The 9,600-nt window shown below is 40.4% G+C and overlaps 1 long non-coding RNA gene across 1 annotated transcript; it reads left to right on the top strand.

Moving 5' to 3' along the window:
• Positions 1-7,207: 7,207 nt before the first annotated feature.
• On the top strand, positions 7,208-9,085 carry LOC119285801. The gene is made up of 2 exons (XR_005139852.1): positions 7,208-7,676; positions 8,170-9,085. It is a non-coding gene; the product is annotated as an uncharacterized LOC119285801 (long non-coding RNA).
• Positions 9,086-9,600: the final 515 nt, after the last annotated feature.

Raw genomic sequence — 9,600 nt, 5'->3', positions numbered from 1 at the left:
GGGCTGCGGTGGGTATCGTCGGGGCTGAGATGGAGGTGGGGCGCATGGGGATCCGGCAGGCCCGCTGGCCGGCGGCGGAAGGAGGCAGCGTTGGGGGGAGGGGGAGTTGGTGGGTCGGGAGGGGATGGGAGGGCGAGCGAATAAGGTGTGGGCGCCGGTTGGATCGAGAGGGCAAGAGTGAGAGGTCGGGGGTAGTGGGGAGCGGCTGCATGGTTAGTTTGTAGCTACGGGTGGGCACGAGGTGTTATCAGAATAAGCTGGTGTTATTGGAATAAGACTCTTAAGGGGTGTTATCATAATAGACCCATCCTATATATATATAAACACGATTCTGATCACAACATGAATTTTCCGAGTAACGCACCTCACCTTCCTCGAGTACTAGGTTGAACTTCAGCTAAAAGGTGTCCAAATGGGGCTTGCGATATACCGTTGGAAAGCTATGGACATCAGTATCATGAGCCAAGTTAAATTTTTGGCAAAATGTAACTGGTTTAAGAGCAGTTTTGAAAACCATTTTTTCTTCATACAAAAACGTGAATCGTATTTTCGATGGCATTTTTAAACCATTTATCGGAATGAGGCAAATAATATGGCGTTGGAAAACTGCTACAAAACCGCTCCTTCCACATGTTGAAAGTTTTCTCTAATTCCCTACGGTTAAAGAGTAATTCAGAAAGTCGTAGAATTTTGCAAACGGAACACCTGAGTTTGTATTTTCGATGCCATTTCTAAACGGCTAATCCAATTGAGGCAAAGAATATGGCGTTGGAAAGCTTATGAAAATGCGCTACTTTTTCATGTTAAAAGTTTTTTCTAATTTTGAACGGTTTAAAAGTAATTTAGAAAACGGTACAAGTTTCACCGAGTTCGTATTTTCGAGCTAATTTTTTAACTGTACGTCCAAATGCACCAAATGATATGGCGTTGGAAATCTTGAAGAAATGCGAAACTTTTTTGTATATATTCTTTCTCCTAATTCGTTATGGTTTTATGTCAGTTTTGAAAATGGCTAAAACGTATTTTTGCCATAATTTCTACAAACTTTATCGGAATGGGGCAAATAATATACCGCTGAAAAGCTACAGAAAATTCGAAACTTTTTCATGTTGATGGTTTTCTCTGAATCCTGGCCGTTTTCAAGTAATTTCGAAAACGGCGAGATCATGCATTCTGCCTTTATCGTGAAACTGATTCTTCGAATATGCACCACGTGAAGAACTTGAACTTCTCAGCGTGTGTGCTTGAACTTCACTCTGTTTTTCACGTGTTTTTTTCTCGTAGATCGTCATCCACTGCAAGTAGCTCTCCATCCATTCCCCGGAATTGAGCAGGTGATATACCGATGGAAAGCTGCTGTAAACACACAAGTTTCCCATGTTGATCATCTTTTCATACTCACGACGATTTTAAAAGTTTTTCATCTAAAATTCATTCAGAGTAGTAGTTGAACTTCCTGCTGTTTTCACGTTGAAGTTCTATGACGTATTTTTGTTTGTAATTTTCTCATCCATTCGTTAGTGTTACACAAATAATATTCCTTTTGTACAAACGTCTCTGATAGTAATTTTTTTAACTTTCTCCGACCGAGGACTTGAACTTACACAAATGATATTCCTGTCGTTTTGAGGTAAATTAGAAAATGGCGAGATCATGATTTATGCATTCATCGCGAACGAAAATGCACTTTGTGAAGTAGTTGAACTTCTGGGGCATGTTTGTTTGAACTTCACTCTGTTTTTTGACGTGCTGTTTTTTGACGTGCTGTTTTTTGATGTGTTGTTTTTGCACTGCATGAAGTAGTTGAACTTCTGGGACATGTCTGTTTGAACTTCACTCAGTTTCACTTTATTGTATTCTTATTATATGAAATACACACCATGTAGTACGTGAACTTTCGATCGTTATCACTTTGAACTTCTCTCTGGTTTGAGAGAATTATTTTAAAACACAAAAAACAACATATATTTTTTTGTATTTTCGACATCTAAATACACGGTGAAGCTCTCTCACAAGAATATTTTAAACTTTTCCACGCCGAGCACTTGAACTTCTAGCAACCATTTTTTCGTATATGAGTTGTTTTTGAAAGTGCAAAAAATAGCTTGTGTTTTTATTTTTTTAACAGGTAAATCCTATGTTTTAATAAACTCCAAACTTCTCTGTTATTTCAATTTGAACTTCACCTTTTCATATTTTGAGTAAAGAATTGTATTCGATTTTTATACAGAACAAATCGAATATGGAAATACAAGGTGAACCTCTCTCGCAAGAATTTTTGAACTTCTCCGGACAGAGCACTTGAACTTCTTTCAACAAACATTTTAATTTTTAATTTTTTTATACTTTTATTGTCACCTGAAATGCATTCTTTGCAGTACTCGAACTTCTCGTTGTTTTCACTATGAACTTCTGTCGCTTTTTGTGTATACGTCGAATTACACGCAATTGAAGGTCTGACGTTATTTTTTGCCATTTTAAAACATGTAATTGGAGGTTGGATGTCCCGCAATATAAATTCTGAACCGTGCAATGTGGTGCACATGAACTTCTTGCAACAAATCTGAGTTTATTATATACTTCGAACTTCTATGTTATTTTAATTTCAACTTCTTAGTCATATTCTGAAAAAGGAAATATGATTTTAAATAAGCATCAAACATTTTTTTTGTGAATTGAACTTCATATTTTATTTTATTTTCTTAGAAACGATAGTAATTTGAGTTTCCCGTATACATCGAACTACTCCTCTTTTTTAATTTGAACTTCGTCATTTTTATTCTTTAGTAACAAGGAAAAATCTGAGTTTTTTTATAAATGTCGAACTTCTCTATTTTCATAATTTGGACTTCTTGGTTTATTTCCTTGTAGTAATGGAAAAATCCTAGTTTTCTTATAAATATTGAAACGACCCGTTATTTAAATATGAACTTCTAGAGTTTTTTGTAAGAAACGGTGAAAATCCTTTTTTATGAATTTTGTACCGCTCTATTTAAAAAAATTGAAGTTCTTGTTTTTTCATTCCTTAATAATGAGGAAATCTGTATTTTATAACTATCAAACTGCTCCATTTTTTCGATTTTGAACTTCTAGGGTTTTTTAACAGATAAAATCATTTTTATATAAATTTGTGTTGAGATGCTTTGTATTTTTGTGTCTCACCTTCTTGGGGTTTGTCATAAACATTGGACTTATTTGTCTTAAAAATTTAGAAATCTAAGTTTTTCTAGAAACGGGGAAATCCATGTTTTTGTATAGTTTTTGAAATGATAAAAATTTAAATTTGAACTTCTTGATTATTTTACAAATGAGGAAAATCCATTTTCCAAAGATAGGAAATCCATGAGCTTTTTTTTGTACAAACGTATGTGTCTCTTTTTTGTTTTCTCATTATTATCGAACTCTCCAATTTGTTAAATATGAACTTTGAGAGTTTACATTATTTTAGATGGTCCTTATTTTGTTCTTCGTATAGAAATATCGTGGTACTTTTTTTTTTAAATTTGAACTTCTTGGTTATATTTCTAGGAACAAAAAAAATCCAATTTTTTGTTACAATTGAACTCCTTTTTAGTTTAATTAGAACTTCTCGGTTTAACAGGAAATGGAATGCTCTGTTATTCTAATTTTTATAAATTTCGAAATTCTTTGTTATTTTATTTCGAACTTCTGACTTTTATTTTTAGAAAAAAAATGTTTTTTAACTATACATCGAACAATTTTTTCTTGAATATTTTTTTCTAGAAACAAGAACAATGTGTGGTTTTTTGTATGCATAGTGTTCATTCGTTATTTTAATTTGAACTTATTGGTTTTTATTCTTTTAGTAATGAGGAAAATAAGATTTTTTCAAACTTCTTTGTTCTAAAAATTTGAACTTCTTGGTTTTATTCTTTTAATAATGAGAGAAAACTGAATTTTTTATTAACATTGTACTACTCCGTTAGTTTCATCCAAAATTCTTGGTTTCTTTTTTTTCATTCAAACTTCTTGGTTTCTTTTTAGAAAATGCATATACTGCATCCCCTTTTTATTTAAAATTTTGTTTTTGCATTCGAGAACAAAGAGAACATCCTTTATCTTGTTGATGTTTTTGAAGTGAATTTTCTAGGCTTATTTTTTGTTTGTGCTCCTTTTAAATTTGTTTGTCAATTGAAGTTCTAAAAGAATCGCAAATCTCCCATGTTTTCCCTTGTGTGTTTAATTTTTTTTGAACTTGCTGAGATACACATAACACACTTGACCTTCTCGAGCACAATATTTTGACCTTCACCAAAAAGTTGAAGCAAATTTTTAGCACAGTAGTACAAGCACAACAGAGCATTCATCCAATTTCTATAATTGTCATCTTCGAACTTTTGAAAGAATTGTAGCATAATAACATCTCGGTGCAAAACCAACAAAACTGCAGGTGCAAAAAGAGTGGGCTGCAATTGAGTCATTTTATCTACAATTTTTGTTGTGTTTTGCAACAAAGTTTGTTCCTAAAACATCACACCACCTAGTAGAGAGGAAACATCAATGTAGAAAATGCTGGTACCATGATGCTACTAGAAAGATGCAGCAACAAGTCCAAGGCTCAAACAAGTTAACTCCCTCACTCATTTCCAGCCAAACCTCAGTACCACAGTACCTCATATATAATGCCACATAAATCAAAAGAAAATACACGCTCAAGTCAGGAACACTCGACATGTAGCAACATGTTTTTGTTCACCATGAATCGAACAAGTTTTATACATCTACAAAAATAAATTGCTTCAACGCCACCGTTAAGATTACAAAAATATTCATAGCAATCTGGAAAACTACAGATGCTAGGGCGGACTTTGCATCACCACAACATCTTTGTGTTCTTTGTTGTGAATACATCTTTTTGTTCACATCTTCATAGAACACAAGACCATCTTTCAACAAAATGAGCAAGAACAAGACAGTGGCTGAGAAAATAAAGAAGAAATTGACCCAAACACATTTCAAAACTGTCCCAAAAATGAAGTCAATACATCATCTTTATTGTGTCCTGCTCGCTCCTTTTCCACAGCTCATGTCATCTCATCACGTAATTTAACAAGTGACAAATCACCAACCATATATCTGCAATGCGGACAATAGAATAGCACTACCGCTCAGGATGTATCTACATCAGCTGCCTGGTTGCCCACGGCCGCGGGGTCGACGATGACGGAATGCAGCGCTCCGCACATCTCTCCGCGACTGGATGCCCACATCTCCATCGTTTTCACAAGGCAAACAAAGAGTTTGTGATGAGAGCTGCATCGACGAACATAGTTAGGCACTCGCGGCACAATTGAGTTTCAGAGTTTCAGTTAGAGCATCCCTTGCTATCCGCTAGAGGAGTGTGTAGAGTTTCAGAATTTTTGATCTTGGTGCCTACTGATTTAGGCTAACTAACCATCTAAGAATTATGTAAACGTAGCTAACAGTAGTACCAGTTTGTAGACAAACTATTTTACTAATCTGAAGGTATATATGGATGGTCTAATTTCAAGGCAAATTCACTAGGTATGAAATAAACAGAAGTTCAGAAGAAGCTGGGCAGAAGTGCAAAACATGAAGAACACTCGCCACTAGAAGATTTTGGAGAAGAATTTCCATAGGAGTGGATGCTGATTTTTTGCTGCAGGGGCCTGGACTCAAAGCTCAAGACTAGGGAGGAGGTTGGAGAAGTTCAGAAGAAGTTGGGGGGCGGGCCGGTCGCCGGAAGGGGACGCGGGGGCACGCGACTCGGGAGGCGGTCGATCTCGTCGCTGTTGAGGATGTTCCGGCGCCTGCTGTTGATGGGGCCGAAGGCGAATAGGGCACCGGTGGCGGGGGTCCCGGCCGGTGTGGGAGAGGTGGGGCGGGGCACCGACAGCGGGGAGGTTTGGGCCACGGCACGACACCGGCGACGGGGAGGTTCGGGGCGGCACGACACAGGCGATGGGGAGGTTCGGGGCGGCACGACACCGGTGGCGGGAGGTGAGTGGGTCCAGGGCCGGGCGGGGCATGGACGGTTAGCACCGCGGGTGGATCCAGGGGGAGAAGGTGGGTCCGCAGGAGGATCCGGTGGTAGAAAGCGGCGCGATGGCCGGATCGGGGATCGGAGATGGCGCGGCGGCCGGATCAAGGGTCGAAGGTGGCGCAGCGGCCGGTTTCAGGGCGGGTGCGGCGCGCCTCGGTGGTGGAAGCGGGTGGAGGAAGAAGGTGAATGCGGGTGGGAGAGAAAAGGGACTCTGTTTCTTTTTTTAGTATGGGAACATTCCTTCGGCTCCTATATAGGTGCGGTTGTGATCAAAATACCTATTCTAATCCCGGGATTAGAATAGTGTTGTCCTATATATATATAATATTCATAGTGTCATGCAACGTTTCCTTTCTTGAATGTTTCGACCCACACACACAATCCTTCCTAGTACGTTCATTCTTTTAGCCCACACGTCCCTCTTTGCATGGTGCACCACATCCTAAATCCATCGTTTCTTTTATCATGAGTTTAATTGCCCTCTCGTCCGTTGTCATCTTCCCTTTTTCTATGTGTCTTGTTGATATTACAGCCAACTTCCTAACCTATATAAATGGGTGGGAATCGTCTTAAAAGAGCAAGGTAGGATTATTTCACATGAAATATTGATGTTTTGCAGCGTATTGGACTGGAGATTATATTTTTCTCATGTGGCTCACGGCCAGAAAAGCCTAGCAACAATTATTAGATGCTCAAATAGGCCCAGCAATTTGATTAAAAAAAGGGCATGCAAGCAGCCTTTAGTACTGCTTAGAAAGGCAGGTAAGTCTAAAAGAAGAGGTCATTGTCTCGATAAGAAAAAAATAGAAATATGGGCTGTCTGCTTAGTTTCCTTAACACATACACTTAGTTTCCTTTGCACGTACATCACGTCACGGTTTCTTTTCGTTTGCACATGTATATTCGTCAAACAGAAATCAGACCTTACCAAAAACAAATTATTGTACATGAAAATACTTAGAACGGGACGAAACAAAGCGGAATCAAACCAAAAATACCTATTCCCCTTAATAGTAGGTATATATATAGGACAACACTATTCTAATTATGGGATCAAAATAACTATTTGGATCGCAACATCCCTATATAGCGCTGATCAGATGTTTCTGGGATCGCAGCGAACCGAAAAGAAAAAAAAAATCTCCCGTACCTTATCCGGCTTCCCCTCCCCCCATCGTGCACTTTCCCTCGCAACCACCCCCGATCCCACCCGCAATCCCCCGACCAACTGTCCCCGCCTCTGGCACGCCTGCCGGCCCCGCCTCCTTCCGGCTCACCGCCGCCCCAACCTCCTCTGGGTGCGGGGCCGTCCGTGCCCCAGCCTCCTTCCGGTGGCACGAGGCCGCTGCCGCCCCCGCCTCCTCCTGGCCTGCCGGCGACCCTGCCTCTTCTTGCCGAGGCCGCCGCCTCCTCCAGGCACGTCGCGCCCGTGCCTCCTTCCGGCGCGAGGCCACCACCTCTTCCAGGCACGCCAGTGCCCCTGCCTCCTTCCGACTCAAGGGCACTTCCGCCACAAGGAAGCATTCCTCCTTCATCCACTGCCCGATGTGTCACCGCCCCCGATGATCCACTCCCCTCCTTTGGCTCCTAGTCGATGATCATGGCCCATCCTGCTACTTGCCTCCTTCCTCGCGTATGCATAAAAAAATAGGTGAGTTGCTGCAGTCCAAGTCACGCCATAATAGCAGGGCGACTCTTCTAGGATGCATCTCATGGTCAACCGGCTCCAATTTTGTGCGCATGGGGTTGGTGCTGCTCTAGCGAGCTCCTCCATCCCCAGCTTGTCCCTGAATGCAGACACTGCACCGCGCAGGCTCCTACCCACCGTTCCTCCTCTCTGCTTCTTCACTCTTCACTTCTCTAGATTTTGGTGTGTGCACACAAAATGTTCACTAAAATGTCTCAGTGGAGTAGTACCAGTTTTGTGTGTTCGTTTTCCCTTCTAGCTTAGTCCTTGCCTGCTACTCCCTCGTTCCGAATTACTTGTCTTGGATTTGTCTAGATACGGATGGATCTAGACTTATTTTAGTGCTAGATACCTTCGTATCTAGACAAATCTAAGACAAGTAATTCGGAATGGAGGGAGTAATTGATATAGCTTGGATTACTTAAGAGTGTTTTTCATGTGTGTTTCTGCACTTTAGGTTGAATTTCACCCTGCATCCCCGACGTAGTGCTTCTTCGGCTCCTCCCCCGCTTGCTGCCAGGTCTGTCTCTCCTTCCTCCCCTGCTTGACGTCTTGTGCGGCGTTGGACGTGGCTACTTTATGAAGTGAAGCCGGCCTTCGAGCACCGGCAGTTGCACTGCACCCTGCAAAAAAAGAACAGCCGCAAGTTCAGAATCAGAAAAATGAGAAGTTCAAGAAGAACAAAGGCACTGCCTTCACTCATGTGCTTGCAAACTTCTAGGTTGTAGCTCGTATGTTGTTTGCAACTATCTTCAATTTCTTCAGTAGCTGGTACACACTTTGCCAAAATCTAGTAGTTTCAGAATGGTAAAGTTGATAGTTGGCCTACAAGGACAACCATGTTGATGGCGATTGAAAAAGGATTCTGAAATAATATTATTGAGAATGAAGACCAAGTTTGATAATGCACGATGTCAGAGGATTCCAGGGCTTTCTCTGAGGTGGTTGATGGCTTCCGAGAAATGCGTTCATATCTCACAAGTTTCAGGGGTTCAAGTTCATCTATATAAGAAGGAATGCCAATTTTGTTGCACATCTGTGTGTGAAAGAGGCGCTGAAACTTGATGTGCTTACTATTTCTTTTCTTGTAACACCTAGGTACATCACGTGGTTTCAATCACAGTTATTTTTGACTGCCATGGCTTGACACCTCCTCCATCTTGGTGCCACCGTCATGACCTAGCCTACATTTGCTGGTTGCTTCTAGCTGCGGTTGTTGCGTCCTGCCTTGCCATCTAACTGATGTTAGTGCGCTGCTGCCGCAGTTCAGCTAGAGTGGAAGAAAGATCTCTTTGAGAGTTTAGCTGCTACTGTTGTCTTTAATTTTTTGTTTTTGAACTTGTTGGTTAAAGATAATGATGTTGCTTTCTACATATGGCCTTCCTGTGGATGTATCATTCTCCATCCGCTTGGAAGCTTCAACATTCTGAATGATCATAACAAAATAAAAATACAATCTTAGTGTGCTTTATAATGTTTCTGGTAGAAGTAAGTTTTTGGCGTACAAAGGGAAATTCATAGCATATTGAAAACAAACCAAACATGACCTTACTTGTATAAAATGGAGTACAGTGTACTATCTTGCTGAATTGCAACATTTGGAACATCAGTAAAGTGTACTATCTTGCTAAATTGCAACATTTGGAACATTAGTAAATGTGTATTGGTAGCTTTACTCGCCATTTTACCATGTAACTTCAACTTCTCCAGATTCAGATTTCATTAGCTGCTCCTGACCAGTTTTATTCATCGAACACTTTCTCTTTCTAATTGAATAATCAAAAGTTTGTGAGGTTTCCATAAAGGTCATTTTTTTGACTCTACTAACTTCTAGGACATCAGAAGAAGCTGTGACCTTTGCTAGTAGAGCAAAAAATGCTAGTTTAAA

Source organism: Triticum dicoccoides, chromosome 4A (assembly GCF_002162155.2).
Source record: "Triticum dicoccoides isolate Atlit2015 ecotype Zavitan chromosome 4A, WEW_v2.0, whole genome shotgun sequence".
Taxonomy (NCBI): domain Eukaryota; kingdom Viridiplantae; phylum Streptophyta; class Magnoliopsida; order Poales; family Poaceae; genus Triticum; species Triticum dicoccoides.
Note: the sequence above shows the minus strand (reverse complement) of the source record. Positions and strands in the feature narration are given on the sequence as shown.